Consider the following 12431-nt stretch of genomic DNA (forward strand, 5'->3'; position numbering starts at 1 on the left):
CTGCCCGACCCCGCTCTGCTGCTGGCTCTGCCCCTCTTACCAGTTTGGCTGAAGGGTTCGTTGTTGTCAGACTTCCCCGTAGTTCAATTTTCTGTGGTTTGGCTGCGTTTTTGTTGCTAAAACTTTGTTGTTTTTAAACTTGGTTGTGCGAGAAGGTACAGTGCTTCCACCTACGCCTCCATCTTGGCAGAAGTCCCTGTTTTCACTAGTTTTGATAAGTATTATAGACAGTTTTCTACGAGTGCTGAAATCTGCCACTGTTTCAGAATCTGAGTGACATCACAGAACATGGCAAAAGAAGGCAGGTCCAGAGGGACTGTTTATTGATTTTTTTTAGGCAGAGAGGAGGGGGGAGAGAGAGAGACACCATTAGTTTGCCTCAGGTTTGTGCCCTGACCAGGAATCGAACCTGCAGCCTTTTAATGCGATGAGGCTCCAATCAACTGACCCACCTGGCCAGGGCAAAGCAGTGTTATTTTGATGAATGGAAGTGATACTGTGTGATACATGTAGTAATGTGTTAAGCATACATTTTATGCAGATGTTTTAAAAAATACGTATTAGCAAGATGCATTCAGAACAGCGTTATTTCATTGAATGGGAACGGTACCACTCTGCAATGCCGGCAGCGAAGTGTTTAAGGACACATTTAGCACAGATGTTTCTGACACGCTACCAGCAAGTGGTGTTCAGCACAGTGTTATTCAGGAAGTGGAAGTACCATGTATTCTTCACTGCACGTGGTAAACTGTTTAGTAACACACCTAATAGGATGTTTCTAACCATCCACTTGGAGGAGGGGTTCAGCACATAATTATTTCAGTGAGTGAAAATAACCCTGGCTGGTGTAGCTCAGTAGATTGAGTGCAGGCCTGCAAATCAAGAGATTGTGGTTCGATTCCCAGTCAGGGCACATGCCTGGGTTTCAGGCCAGTTCCTAGCAAGGGCCAGTTCCCAGCAGGGAACACACGAGAAGCAACCACACATTGATATTTCTCTTCCTCTCTCCTTCCCTTCCCTTCTAAAGGTAAATAAATAAAAATTAAAAAAAAAAGAAAGTGATACCTACCTGTAATGCGTGTGCTGGATTTTTAAAAACCTGTAATACGTTCCTGACAACCCACTTCACAATGCATTTAATGCAGTTATTTCAGGGATTTGATGGAACAGATGTTCTGTAACACAGGTAGTGAAGTGTTTAAGAACACTTTTTATAAAAATGTTTTTTAACAGTCTGCTTGCCGTATGTATTGAGCACAATAATTTTCAGCGAATAGAAGCATACAGTGAAGTGTTTAAAAGGCTTCTAGTGTTTAACTAGTGACGTTTCTAGCATACTAGTTAAAGAGGCATCCACAACAGTATTATTTTGGTGAATAAAAGCGATACTCATTTTATATGCATGTAGTAAATTAAGAGCACACTTAATTAAAATATTTCTAACAAATTACTTCCAAGATGTGTAAAAAAAAAAAAAAAGAAAACCCAACCCCTGTTATTTCACGAATGGAAGTTATAACCGCTGTGTAATGCATGTGGGAAAGTGTTCAAGCACACGTTTACTAAAGAGGTTTTGAATACGCTGTTTAAAAGATGCATTCGCCACATTGTTATCTTAGTGACTGGAATAGATGCCCACTCCAAAGGAATTTAGTGAATTGTTTAATAGCCCTTCTTGCAAGATGTTTTTAACAAGCTACTTGAAAGATGTATTCAGGGAAGTGTTATTTCAACGAATAAACATGACACCCGTCTGCCATGAATTTCCTGAAGTGTTTAAGAGCCTTTTTTATGTGGATGCTCTGACACGTGACTTGCAAGTTGCACCCAGCACAGTGCTGGTTTTCAGCACATGAAGATGACTGATTTAATAAAGATGCGCCGACAAGCTAATTGAAAGATACAGTAGGCACAGTGTTATTTCTCCGGCTGGAAGGTTGTAACACATGTAGTGATGTGTTTGAGAACACATTCGTGAAGACGTCTCTAACGAGGGCCGTGCAGTTGCGTTTAGGAGGGCTACTGACTGAGGGACAGTGATACCCAATCTGCAGTGCACGTGGGGAAGTTTTCATATGACACCTTTTGTTATAAGGGTGTGTCTGCCAAGCTGCGTGCAGATGCGTTCAGCATGGTTTTAGTTCAATGTCTCTAAAGTACGACACGAACTGTTTAAGAACCAATTCCTATTGTTTCGAACACGCAACTTACAAGGTGTAATCAGCAAGTGTTTCAGTGAATGGAAATGCCATGAAGTTTTTTTCTCAATCCTCACCGGAGGATATGTATTTACCAATTTTAGAAAGAGGTAGAGAGAGAAAGAGAGGACACTGATATGAGAGAGAAACATCAATTCATTGCCTCCCGTATGTGCCCAGACCAGGGGGTCAAACCTGTAACCTAGGTGTGTGCCCTGGCCAGGAATCAAACCCTCGACCTTTTGGCATATGGGACAATGTTCCAACCAACTGTGTCATCCTGCCAGGGCACCATGAAGCTTCTAAGAACACAGTTAAAAAAAGATGTTTCTAAAAAAGCTAGTTTCAGAGGCCTTCAGCACAGTGTTAACTGAGTGAATCCAAGTAACACACATTCAGTAATTCATCTAATGAGTCGTTTAAGATCACATTTAATAAGGGTGTTTAACAAGTTACTTGCAAGATACATTCATCACAGACTTATTTCAGGGAATGGAAGTGACACCCACTTTATGATACTTGTAGTGAAGTGTTTAAAAACATATTTAATAAAGATGTTTCTAATAAGCTACTTGATAGGTGCATTCAGCAGATTATTTCGGAGAATGGAGTCATTTTTATAATGTATATAGTGAAGTATTGGATAACACATTTAATAAATTTTTTAACAAACTACTTGCAAGTTGCATTCAGCAGTGTTCTTTCATGGAATTGAGGAGATAAGCTTTCTGTAGTGCATGCAGTGATGTTCTAAGAACACATGGACTGTCCTTGAAAATGAACTCAGCACAGTGCAAACTCAGGATACGTAAGTGATGCCCATTCTGTAATGCATGTAGTGAAGTGTTTAAAACACATCTAATTAAGATGTTTCTAACAAGCCACTTGCAAGATGAACTCAAAACTATTTCAGTGAGCAAAAGTGATACTTTTTAATGCATGCGGTGAAGTGTTTAATAACAGTTCTTTTAAAGGTGTTTTAAAAAGCTACTTGCAGGATTGGTTCAGCGCATGTTATTTCAGTGAGTGAAAAATAAAGTCACTCTGAAATCATGTAGCAAAGTGTTTACAAACACATTTATAAAGACATCTATAATTACCTATTTGCAAGATGTGTTTAGCGTTACTTTAGTGAATGGATGTGATACCCACCCTGTAAGGCATAGTGAAGTTTTTCCTCCATTTTTGCCTCAGGAACCCCAATTAATTCTAAAGTTGGTCTTTCTGATCCAATCCAAGATCTCTCTTAGATGTTCTTTGCTCCTTTAAAATATTAGTCCTCTCTCTTCTTGTAAGTATATTCTTTGTAGCTCACCACCTGCCAGATCATTTATTCCTACTTCCGTCTGGTCCCCCTGGTCACAGACACTCTCTACCGCACGCTCCATCCCACTGATTGAATTCTGCAGATCCAGACTGTTCAGTTCATTTTAACAATTTTATTCTCCTTGGTAAAGAACTCCTACTGTTCATCACTTTCATTACATTTATTGAGTTCATTAAATTTCCTTTCTGGCTTTTCTTGTAGCTCCCTGAATTTGTTTATAACAGCTATTTTGAATTTTTTATCATTTAGATTTCAATTTTCTGTGCTTTTGACTGCTGAAGAATTGTCATTTTTTAAAAATTATATTTTATTGATTTTTTAAATAGTGTTTGCAGCTAAGTGCTCTGCTTTTACATTTAGTAGCATACAATGCCGTAACTGTGCTTTTTTGTGTCTTCGATTCTTATAATTTACCAGGCGGGCTATTAGAAACTTTCTTTTTGGCTAATCCTAGAAGCAGCAAGAGCTAAGGGGACAGTCACCTACAAAGGAGTCCCCATCAGACTGTCAGCTGATTTCTCAAAAGAGACCTTACAAGGCAAGAAGGGGCTGGAAAGAGGTATTCCAAGTCATGAAATCCAAAGACCTACAACCAAGATTGCTCTATCCAGCAAAACTTTCATTTAGAATGGAAGGACAGATAAGGTGCTTCTCAGATAAGATCAAATTCAAGGAGTTCATCATCACCAAGCCCTTATTATATGAAATGTTAAAGGGACTTATCTAAGAAAAAGAAGTTAAAGAAACATGAACAGTGAAAGGACAACAAACTCACAGTTATTAACAACCACACCTAAAACGAAAGCAAACTAAAAGGACAGCTAGATCAGGAGTGGAAACATAGAAATGAAGATCTCAAGGAGGGTTAGCAACAGGGGAGTGGGAGGAGGAGAAGGGCGGAGAAGGTACAGAAAATAAGTAGCATAGACAGTAGATAGAAAATAGAAGGGGGGGCAAGAATAGCATGGGAAATATAGAATCTAAAGGACTTGAGACACATGGTCATAAACTAAGGGGGGGTAATGGTGGGAATGGGGGAGTAGGGTGGAGGGGAATGAAAGGGGGAATAGAACAACTGTAACAGCATAATCAATAAAAAAATTAAAAAAAAAAAAAGAAACTTTCTTTTATATTCCAGCAGGTGGCACTATAGCTCCAGTCTGTGGTTTCTGCCCACTGACCTCGGACAATTTCCTAGCACACTCCCTGTCTCCTGGAGCTTGCTTTCACCTCTGCAGTAGAGTAGCATGTATGCAAAGCAGCCAGCCTCGGGGTAGCTAGCGGGAGGCTAGGCTTAGCACTCGGGGCTTCAGGCCAAGTGGGTAGATCCTCCAGGGGGTACTCCTAGAGGCTTGTGGGCAGACTTCTTGCTGCAGTTTTGAAACAAACATCTGGGACCACGTTCTCTGATATTTAATATTCTTACCTGCCTCTTTTCCTCTCTCCTGTCTTCCCCCAGTCATGGAGGCCCCTCCTCAAAAATTCAGGTGCTGCCTGAGAAAAATAGGTTTCTCCATTTGCAACCTGAACAAGTGGAAGTGGGGCAGTCCCTCATCACTTCATTTTCCACCGGTTCGGAAGTGGTCGCTGCTTTCCAACCCCTCTGAGCAGATACTGCTGCTGCCACCAAACTGCTTAGCCTATGGCAGTCTTTCCCTGGGGTGGGCGTAGCCCTGCCGTTTCCCTCTCCTCCGTTTCCAAACGTCTCTCTGCCGACAGTAAGCTAGAATCTCCCCTCAGGCAAGTCGGACTGCTACAAATTCTCTCTCACTCCTGTGTATCCGCTCCGGTTTGTACTTTCCAGGTTCTTCCCCCATCACAGCAAGTGGGGGTGGGGCGGTGCACGACTCCCTTGGATCCTCAGCCCCTCCTGGCTCTTGGTTCTTTATTTTTACACACACAGATGTGCAACAGTCCTCCCAGGTACCTTGGTGTAAGGTGACAGGCACTTTTGTTTGGTTATGGACATTTAATCAGTGGTTTTTTAAAAAGATTTTATTTAATTAATTTTAGGGAGAGGGGAAGGGAAGGAAACATCAATCAGTTGGCTCTTGCACTCCCCCTACTGGAGACTTGGCCCAGAACTCAGGCACTTACCCTGACTAGGAATGGAACTCGTGATCTTTTCGTTGCAAGCCAGTGCTTAATCCACTGAGCCACGTTCACCAGCCAGGGCTAACTAGTGGTGTTTTTTTTGTTTTTGTTTTTTTTTTAAGGAGAGAAAAGAGGAAGAACTTATGCCTCCATGATGCTGACATCACTTATCTCTTTTTTCTTTTATTTTATTGATTTTTAGAGAGAGAGGGAGGAAGAAAGGAAGAGAGAGAAACATTGATTTATGTTCCACTTCTTTATGCATTAATGGTTGACTCTTGTGTCTGTGTCCCGACCGAGCAGCGAACCCACAACTTTGTGGTATCTGGACAACGCTCTAACCAACCGAGTTCCTGGCCAGGGCTTCTTTTTTCTTAACGTAGGCATTTATAGCTATAAACTTAGAACTTAAATCTTAGAACTGCTTTTGCTGCATCTAATAAGTTTTGGTTAGTTGTGTTTCCACTTTCTTTTTGTAAAGATGTGTTTGGTCTTGCTTTTGCTGCCTTTTTTGACCCTTTGGTTGTTCAGGAATATGTTTAATTGTCATGCATCTGTGCATTTTCCAGTTTCTGTCCTGTTATTGATGCCTAGCTTTATACAGTTGTGGTAAAAAAAAATGTGCTAAAAATTTATTAAGAAAATATGCTTGATAAATTGCTTACTACTGGTTTTGTGGCCCAGCATGGGATCTATGGTGGAAGATGATTTATGTGTGCTTGAGAAGAATGTGTTCTCTTATGCGTTTGGATGGAACGGTGTGTATACGAGATCTGTCAGGAAAAAGTGCAGCCATTGTTAATGTAATGAGAACAGTTTGTGTGGCATCAATGTAACCTGGCAGCCAAGGAGAGTGGACTGGAATGCACATGTGTGAACAATGATGACTTCACTGCAGTAGTCAGTGGGGCTGGTAGATGACACTGAGTGATCAAATGTACCATGTGGCCTCGCATTCAAAATGATTGAGCGAGTAGAGCAATGAATCTGCATCAAATTTTGCATTGCGCTTCAACATTCCTCCACGGAAACATTCAGATGACTCAGAAGGCCGCAGCTGTGGGCAACTGCATCACAACCACACGCACGTTCATATATTATGTCTGCACAGAGTTTTTTGGTGAAACATCAAATCACCCAGGTGACTCAGCCCCTCTCCAGCCCAGATTTGGCACCCTGTGACTTTTGGCTTTTCCCAAAACTAACATCACCTTTGAAAAGAAAGAGATTTCAGACCATCGGTGAGATTTAGGAAAATATGATGGGGCAGCTAATGGTGACTGGGAGAACTGTGTGAGGTCCCAAGGTGCCTACTTTGAAGGGACTGAGGTGTCATTGTCCTGTGTACAATGTTTCTTGTATCCTGTATTTTCTTCAATAAATGTCTCTATTTTTCATGTTACATGGCTGGATGCCTTCTGACAGACCTCATATACATCATTTTTAGGTCTAGTTGGTCTGTAGCATTATATAAGACTTGTGTTTCCTTATTGACTTTCTGTTTTAATAATCTGTCCACTGCTCAACGTGGGGTATTGACGTTCCCTGCTATTTTTGTATCCGCACCTTTTGGTTTTGTTGATGTTTGTTTTTTATATTTAGGAGCTCTCATTTGGTAATGATACTTTGTCTTTGCAGGATCGCTGGAATGTAACAAATTGTTGCCACCCTCATCCCTCCCACGTGCACACAAAGATGCATGAAAGGAAGATGAGTTGATTGGCTGCACTCTTGAATAAGTCAGTCCCCAGGGGCATCCTCTAATACCATTTTCTGTTGCCCAAGAAGAGAATTTATGAAAACCTAGCACTTCAGCCATTGTTCCTGTCTGGTTCTAAATTGTGGTTGCATTGACAGCTGAAACATCTTACTAATTGCAGAAGGACAAATGAAAATGTTTCCTTTTTCATTAGTTTTTAAAGAATTTTTTAAGGGTTCCAGGTTGTGTGCTCAGTTTTGGTGGAGTGGTTATTTTTTCTTTGCTTGTTTGTTTCAAAATGCCAGCTCTGCCGGGCTTAGTCATATGTGCTTATATAAGAAGACCAAGTAGCTGATGTGTTCTAGCTAAAACTGTTCTCCATAAATCTTGGAGACTTAGCTCTTTAGTTTTGCACTAATCTTCCTGCCTGAAATGCTCATCAGTACCATAATCACCTTGCTTTGTGTCCATCTGTCCAAACAGCCCAGCATTCCCGGTCTGGCTGGAGGTCTGGGCCATGTTCCGGAGACACAGCGCTCTGAAGCCACCCAGAGTCTCACTATAGGAGTGACTCCTCCCACTCCTGAGCACCTACAACATTTATCGTCTATATTACTCATTGGAGCAGTTTCATTTTCAGCCTTTTATTACTGCGTGTCCATGTCTTACGTTTCAACTAGACTGAAATTCCTTAAGAGTAAGAAGCACGGCATAGCTTTGCTTCTCTGTACCCTCCCCGGTACTTGCCCGCTGCGGAATCATCAGCCATGCGCGCTACTTACTGTCTAACCGCACAGCTTCTGAAACTGACAGCCTTGTGGGAAGTTTCTTCCCAACCCTGAGGCCCTCAAATGCCTGCCAATGAAATGACTCGATCAACACTACGCAAGTGGGTTTGGTTGGGGCCTTGGGAGATGCAGAGTTGCTAAAGGGGCAACGGGTCCTTAGAGTGGAAGGCGAGAGACCCGCCCAGCCAACCGTTACCAATTTCTCGATTGTGTTGCTTCCCCGTTTCCCACCCACGCCCTGGACTTAGAGCGGCAAAGGCCATAATAAACTGGTTCCGGAGGTACCAGAGATGCCTGCTTCAAATTGTAAACCTCCCTTGGTCACTCCGCTCCTCATCCAAATGAGGTTGTGTCCACGAAGAACACAAATTGTGAAAGAACATGTGAGTAAACCCCACATGTTCCTTCAAACACGTGGGGTTAAAAACAGTGTGTTTAATTCCTTTGGCTCGCGACTGTCAGTCCACGACCGTCAGTCTACGAAGAAAGATTCTCACCTGGTCTCCTGAAACATCTCGGTTCTTAATTACGGTTTCATAGGAAATTGTGAGCTGTCGTTCAATTAATCTTATTAATATTTATAGAACTGTCCTTTGCTTTTGACCTGGGTTTGAGGAGAAGACCAGAGAAAGAAAAATATCGTGAAAACCTTAATGTAATTTAGAACCCTGAAGTCTCAAACCTAGAATAATTGGGCAATTTTCCACATGGTGTTTTGGCTTCTGTTAATACTCAAAAAATTAAATCTGGCCAGAAAAAAAAAACCCCAAAGCATAAATGTAGATATAACAAAAGCTTGAGCAGAATAAAAATTAAAAACACATTGCTAACTCCGGGGCCGATACGCACTTACTGGTGATGTTTCAAGGGCTCCTCTAATTGCTTCCTGTGGGTAACGCACCGCAGGCCAATTAATTGTTCCTTCGTTGTCTTGCCTCAGGACTATTTGTGGTGAGGCATGTCATATGGTGGTAAGTTAGATGTGAGTTCAAGAGCACTGTGTGACTCTCAGCTTATTATGTCGCTCTTTTAATTACAGGGCTCATTTTATCCAAGGGTACCATTTCCCAGGAAACACGCAGAATCAGGAGGAAACTCCTCACAAGTCACAAGGAGGTTGGAGGCAGAGAGGAACTTGCACTAGATCTTCTTTTGATGCTGAGTTCAGCCGGGAGTCATTGTTTCCTTTCAGTTTGGCAGCAATCAACAGATATTTGTTAAACACAGGCATTGGGGTGCCTCTGTTTGAGGCACAGAGCTAGGTGCTAGGTAATTCACAGTCTCACTCACACGTGCCCATGGCGTGTCTGCTTCCCTCCTTATCCTGAGCCTGACTTGCAATGACCGCCTCTCTCGATCTGGTCGTATTCTCTCCACCCATCTTCCACTATTCCCCTTTTTCTCTTGCTGCTGGAAACCCAGCTCCAGTAATGCACATCCATCTTCTTTTAATTTTAATTCGTTCTCTGAGTCTTGTTTCCATTCTCATCTCTCTGAAACCTTCCCTGCCATCACTGAATCCCCAATCAATCCCCTTACTCCACATGAGGCTCACTGGCACTTAAAACTCACTGTCCTATCATTTTGCCCAACTTTTCCTTCACATGACACTTGTCAGCTTCACCTGCTGCGGCAAAGTGTCCATGGTGTGACAGGCATTGCCCAGGGCTGACCCGAAGATGCAACACTAGAGGCAGGAGCTCTGAGTGGGCAGGTCCGTTACTCCAGGGAGTAGCAGAAATTAGTGTTTTTTCATTTTCAGCCACCCTTCTGTTGGTTTGCTCTGGGTGTCTTAGTTTTTAAAATGAAGATTAAAGACATAAAAGCTGGGTTTTCTCTGATCAACAAAGGGAGAGATAAAGGGAAGACAGTGGTATCAGTCTCACTTTGGTCTTACATGGTCAGTACTTTCTGTGTGAGTGCTAATTTGTCTGCCTTGGAAGTGATGTTACACAGTAATTTCTCAACTCATCCCAAGAAAAACAGAAGCCTTTTCTCTAAAACAAACCTGTCCGATTTGACAGAAAAGGGGCCCAAATAATTGCTTCCCCTTAAAAAAATTTTTAACTTATCTTAAGAGGGCAAGGGAAGGAGAGAGGGAGAGAAATATCAGTGTATGGTTGCCGCTCACGCGTCTCCTGCTGAGAACTGGCCTGCAACCCAGGCATGTGCCCTGACTGGGAATCGAACCCTGATCCCTCCGGCAAAGCTGAGTCTTAGGCTGCAGACCTGGAGACCCTGAAGCAGAGGGTCCAGCCAAGCCACATTTGAATTCCTGGTACGGGGTTAGTTGTGAGATGCTACTTTGTTATTTTAATCTTAGTTTTGGAGTAATTGGTTATACAGCAAAAGACATCTAAAACACCATGAAGGACAAGCTTTTCTTATGCACAGAAATTGAATAGGACTCCATTTTTTCATGGCCTGATAGTTTTACTTTAATAATCAACAATCTTAAAATTAAAAGGCATGATTTAGATGTGTTTTTCGAATCTGTACAGGACCCCTTCTGCCCAAGCAGCCAGAGTGCGCTGCAGGAACACAGTCCCCCTGCCCCCCCTCGGACTCCCTCACCGGTGGGACCTGCAGCTTGATTTGAAAAGACAATCTCGGTTTCTTGTATTTTTATCATAAAAAATTGGAATTGGTAAACAAAAATACACAGGATCAATTTGCTGTAGAAACTAAAGTGCAGAGATTATGATGTGTGTGCTTGCATGAGAGAGAAAGGGGGCGAGGGGGTGGAGGGAGGGAGGGAGAGAGAGGCGGTACCTATCTGCAGTAATTTTAATGTAGCGACAGTAAAATGAAAGGGTAAATAGAAGCATCCAGCTGGTTATACATAGAGTGTGACAGATGAGCAGAGAAGTGCATGGTCCCTGAGAGGCAAGAGTTCACGTGGTAGACTGCCTTGGTTTCTGGTGGCCCTTGATGAGATCGGCTGCACAATATTTGGTCATCGGCGGGCTCACCTCTACACTTGTGTTCCTCTGTCTCTGCTACTTGCGATCCGAAGAACTGTGATGATGATGGGTAGCCACCCAGATACACAAATTCCTAGCCTCCTTTGGGATTTTAAATCTCTATTAAGATATGCAAGCATTAAATAAGTAAGTTTAAAATTCTATTAAAATGAACAGAGAGCTAGTGAGAGGAGCATCCAGGATTCAAACTTAAGCTAGGCCTAAACCGACAGGGATTTAATGTGAAGTACTCCGTTAACAAAAGGACGCAGGTTTGGGACCAAGGCAGTGCCTGCATGATGCCATCTACCCAGCTTCCCTAGCAAAGTCCCAAGGAGCTCCGTGTAAAGAACAGTCTCTGAGTGGGAACCAAAGTATCTCTCTATTGATAACTGGAGCAGGGTCTGGTATTCTGGTAAGAATTATGGCAAAAGCTGCAAATACAATAAAAATAAAATTCAAAGACCTGAAAAACAACAACAAAAACTCACACAGTTTATGCTCAAGCCCTAAAAGCTATATTTTTCTCCCCAGGAATCTAAATAAAAAATTCAGCCTGAATAAAAAACGTTGGAAAAGAAGAAGAGAGAATAGTAACCAGACCCCCACAGCGTCCTTGAATCGCTTACCCACTGAACTGTTTGTACTGGGAAAGAAAGGAATGACCCGCTGCCCAATAAGCAGGTCTGGCCCAGGTTTGCTCGCCTGTGGGAGCAGGTAATGAGGAACTGGGGGCAGAGTGGCCAGCGTTATGGGGGCACAAACCACCTTTCATTTCAGCCCCCCTTTAACAACTAAAGTCCGACATCCACTCACAAACAAAGTGTCGGTGGAAGCTGCGGAACTGAACACTGAACGCTGAGGAACCCAGGAGGAATCCTGCTCACCTATGCATCAGGTAACAGGCAGGCAGACCTTGAGCCGGGCTGTGGTAAGGACGGGAGCCTGGGCCCCAGCCTCAGGCCCTCTGCGCTGCAGCCGGGAGCACCTGGAGAGCGCTGACCTCGGAAGTGCAGGTTTCCTGAGGAGAGAGTCCACCATTATGATGGAGAACGAAACAAAAAACCAGGCAGGTTCAGATGCATTGGAGAGGGTAAGAGGAACTTCGCCCCACCAACGCCGCAGATGTGCGGCTGAACCAGCAGAGGGAGGCCTCTAGGCGCCGGGCTTCCCCAGCGCTCAGTTGCAGCAAAGAAACCTGCTGCCTCCAGCAGCGGTCAGATGTTGAGGCAGGGAGACTTGGGGTGAGGCAGAACTTAATAGGAGCCCAGGTACCTTGAGGGGAGACTCCAGTAGCCACTGGAGCATGCAAGTGCTGAGTCAGGACGCTGAGGAGAGGAAGGGACTCCACCAGGGCCACCC

Source organism: Artibeus jamaicensis, unplaced genomic scaffold, assembly GCF_021234435.1.
Source record: "Artibeus jamaicensis isolate MK-2021 breed Jamaican fruit bat unplaced genomic scaffold, CSHL_Jam_final scaffold_833, whole genome shotgun sequence".
Classification (NCBI taxonomy): Eukaryota; Metazoa; Chordata; class Mammalia; order Chiroptera; family Phyllostomidae; genus Artibeus; species Artibeus jamaicensis.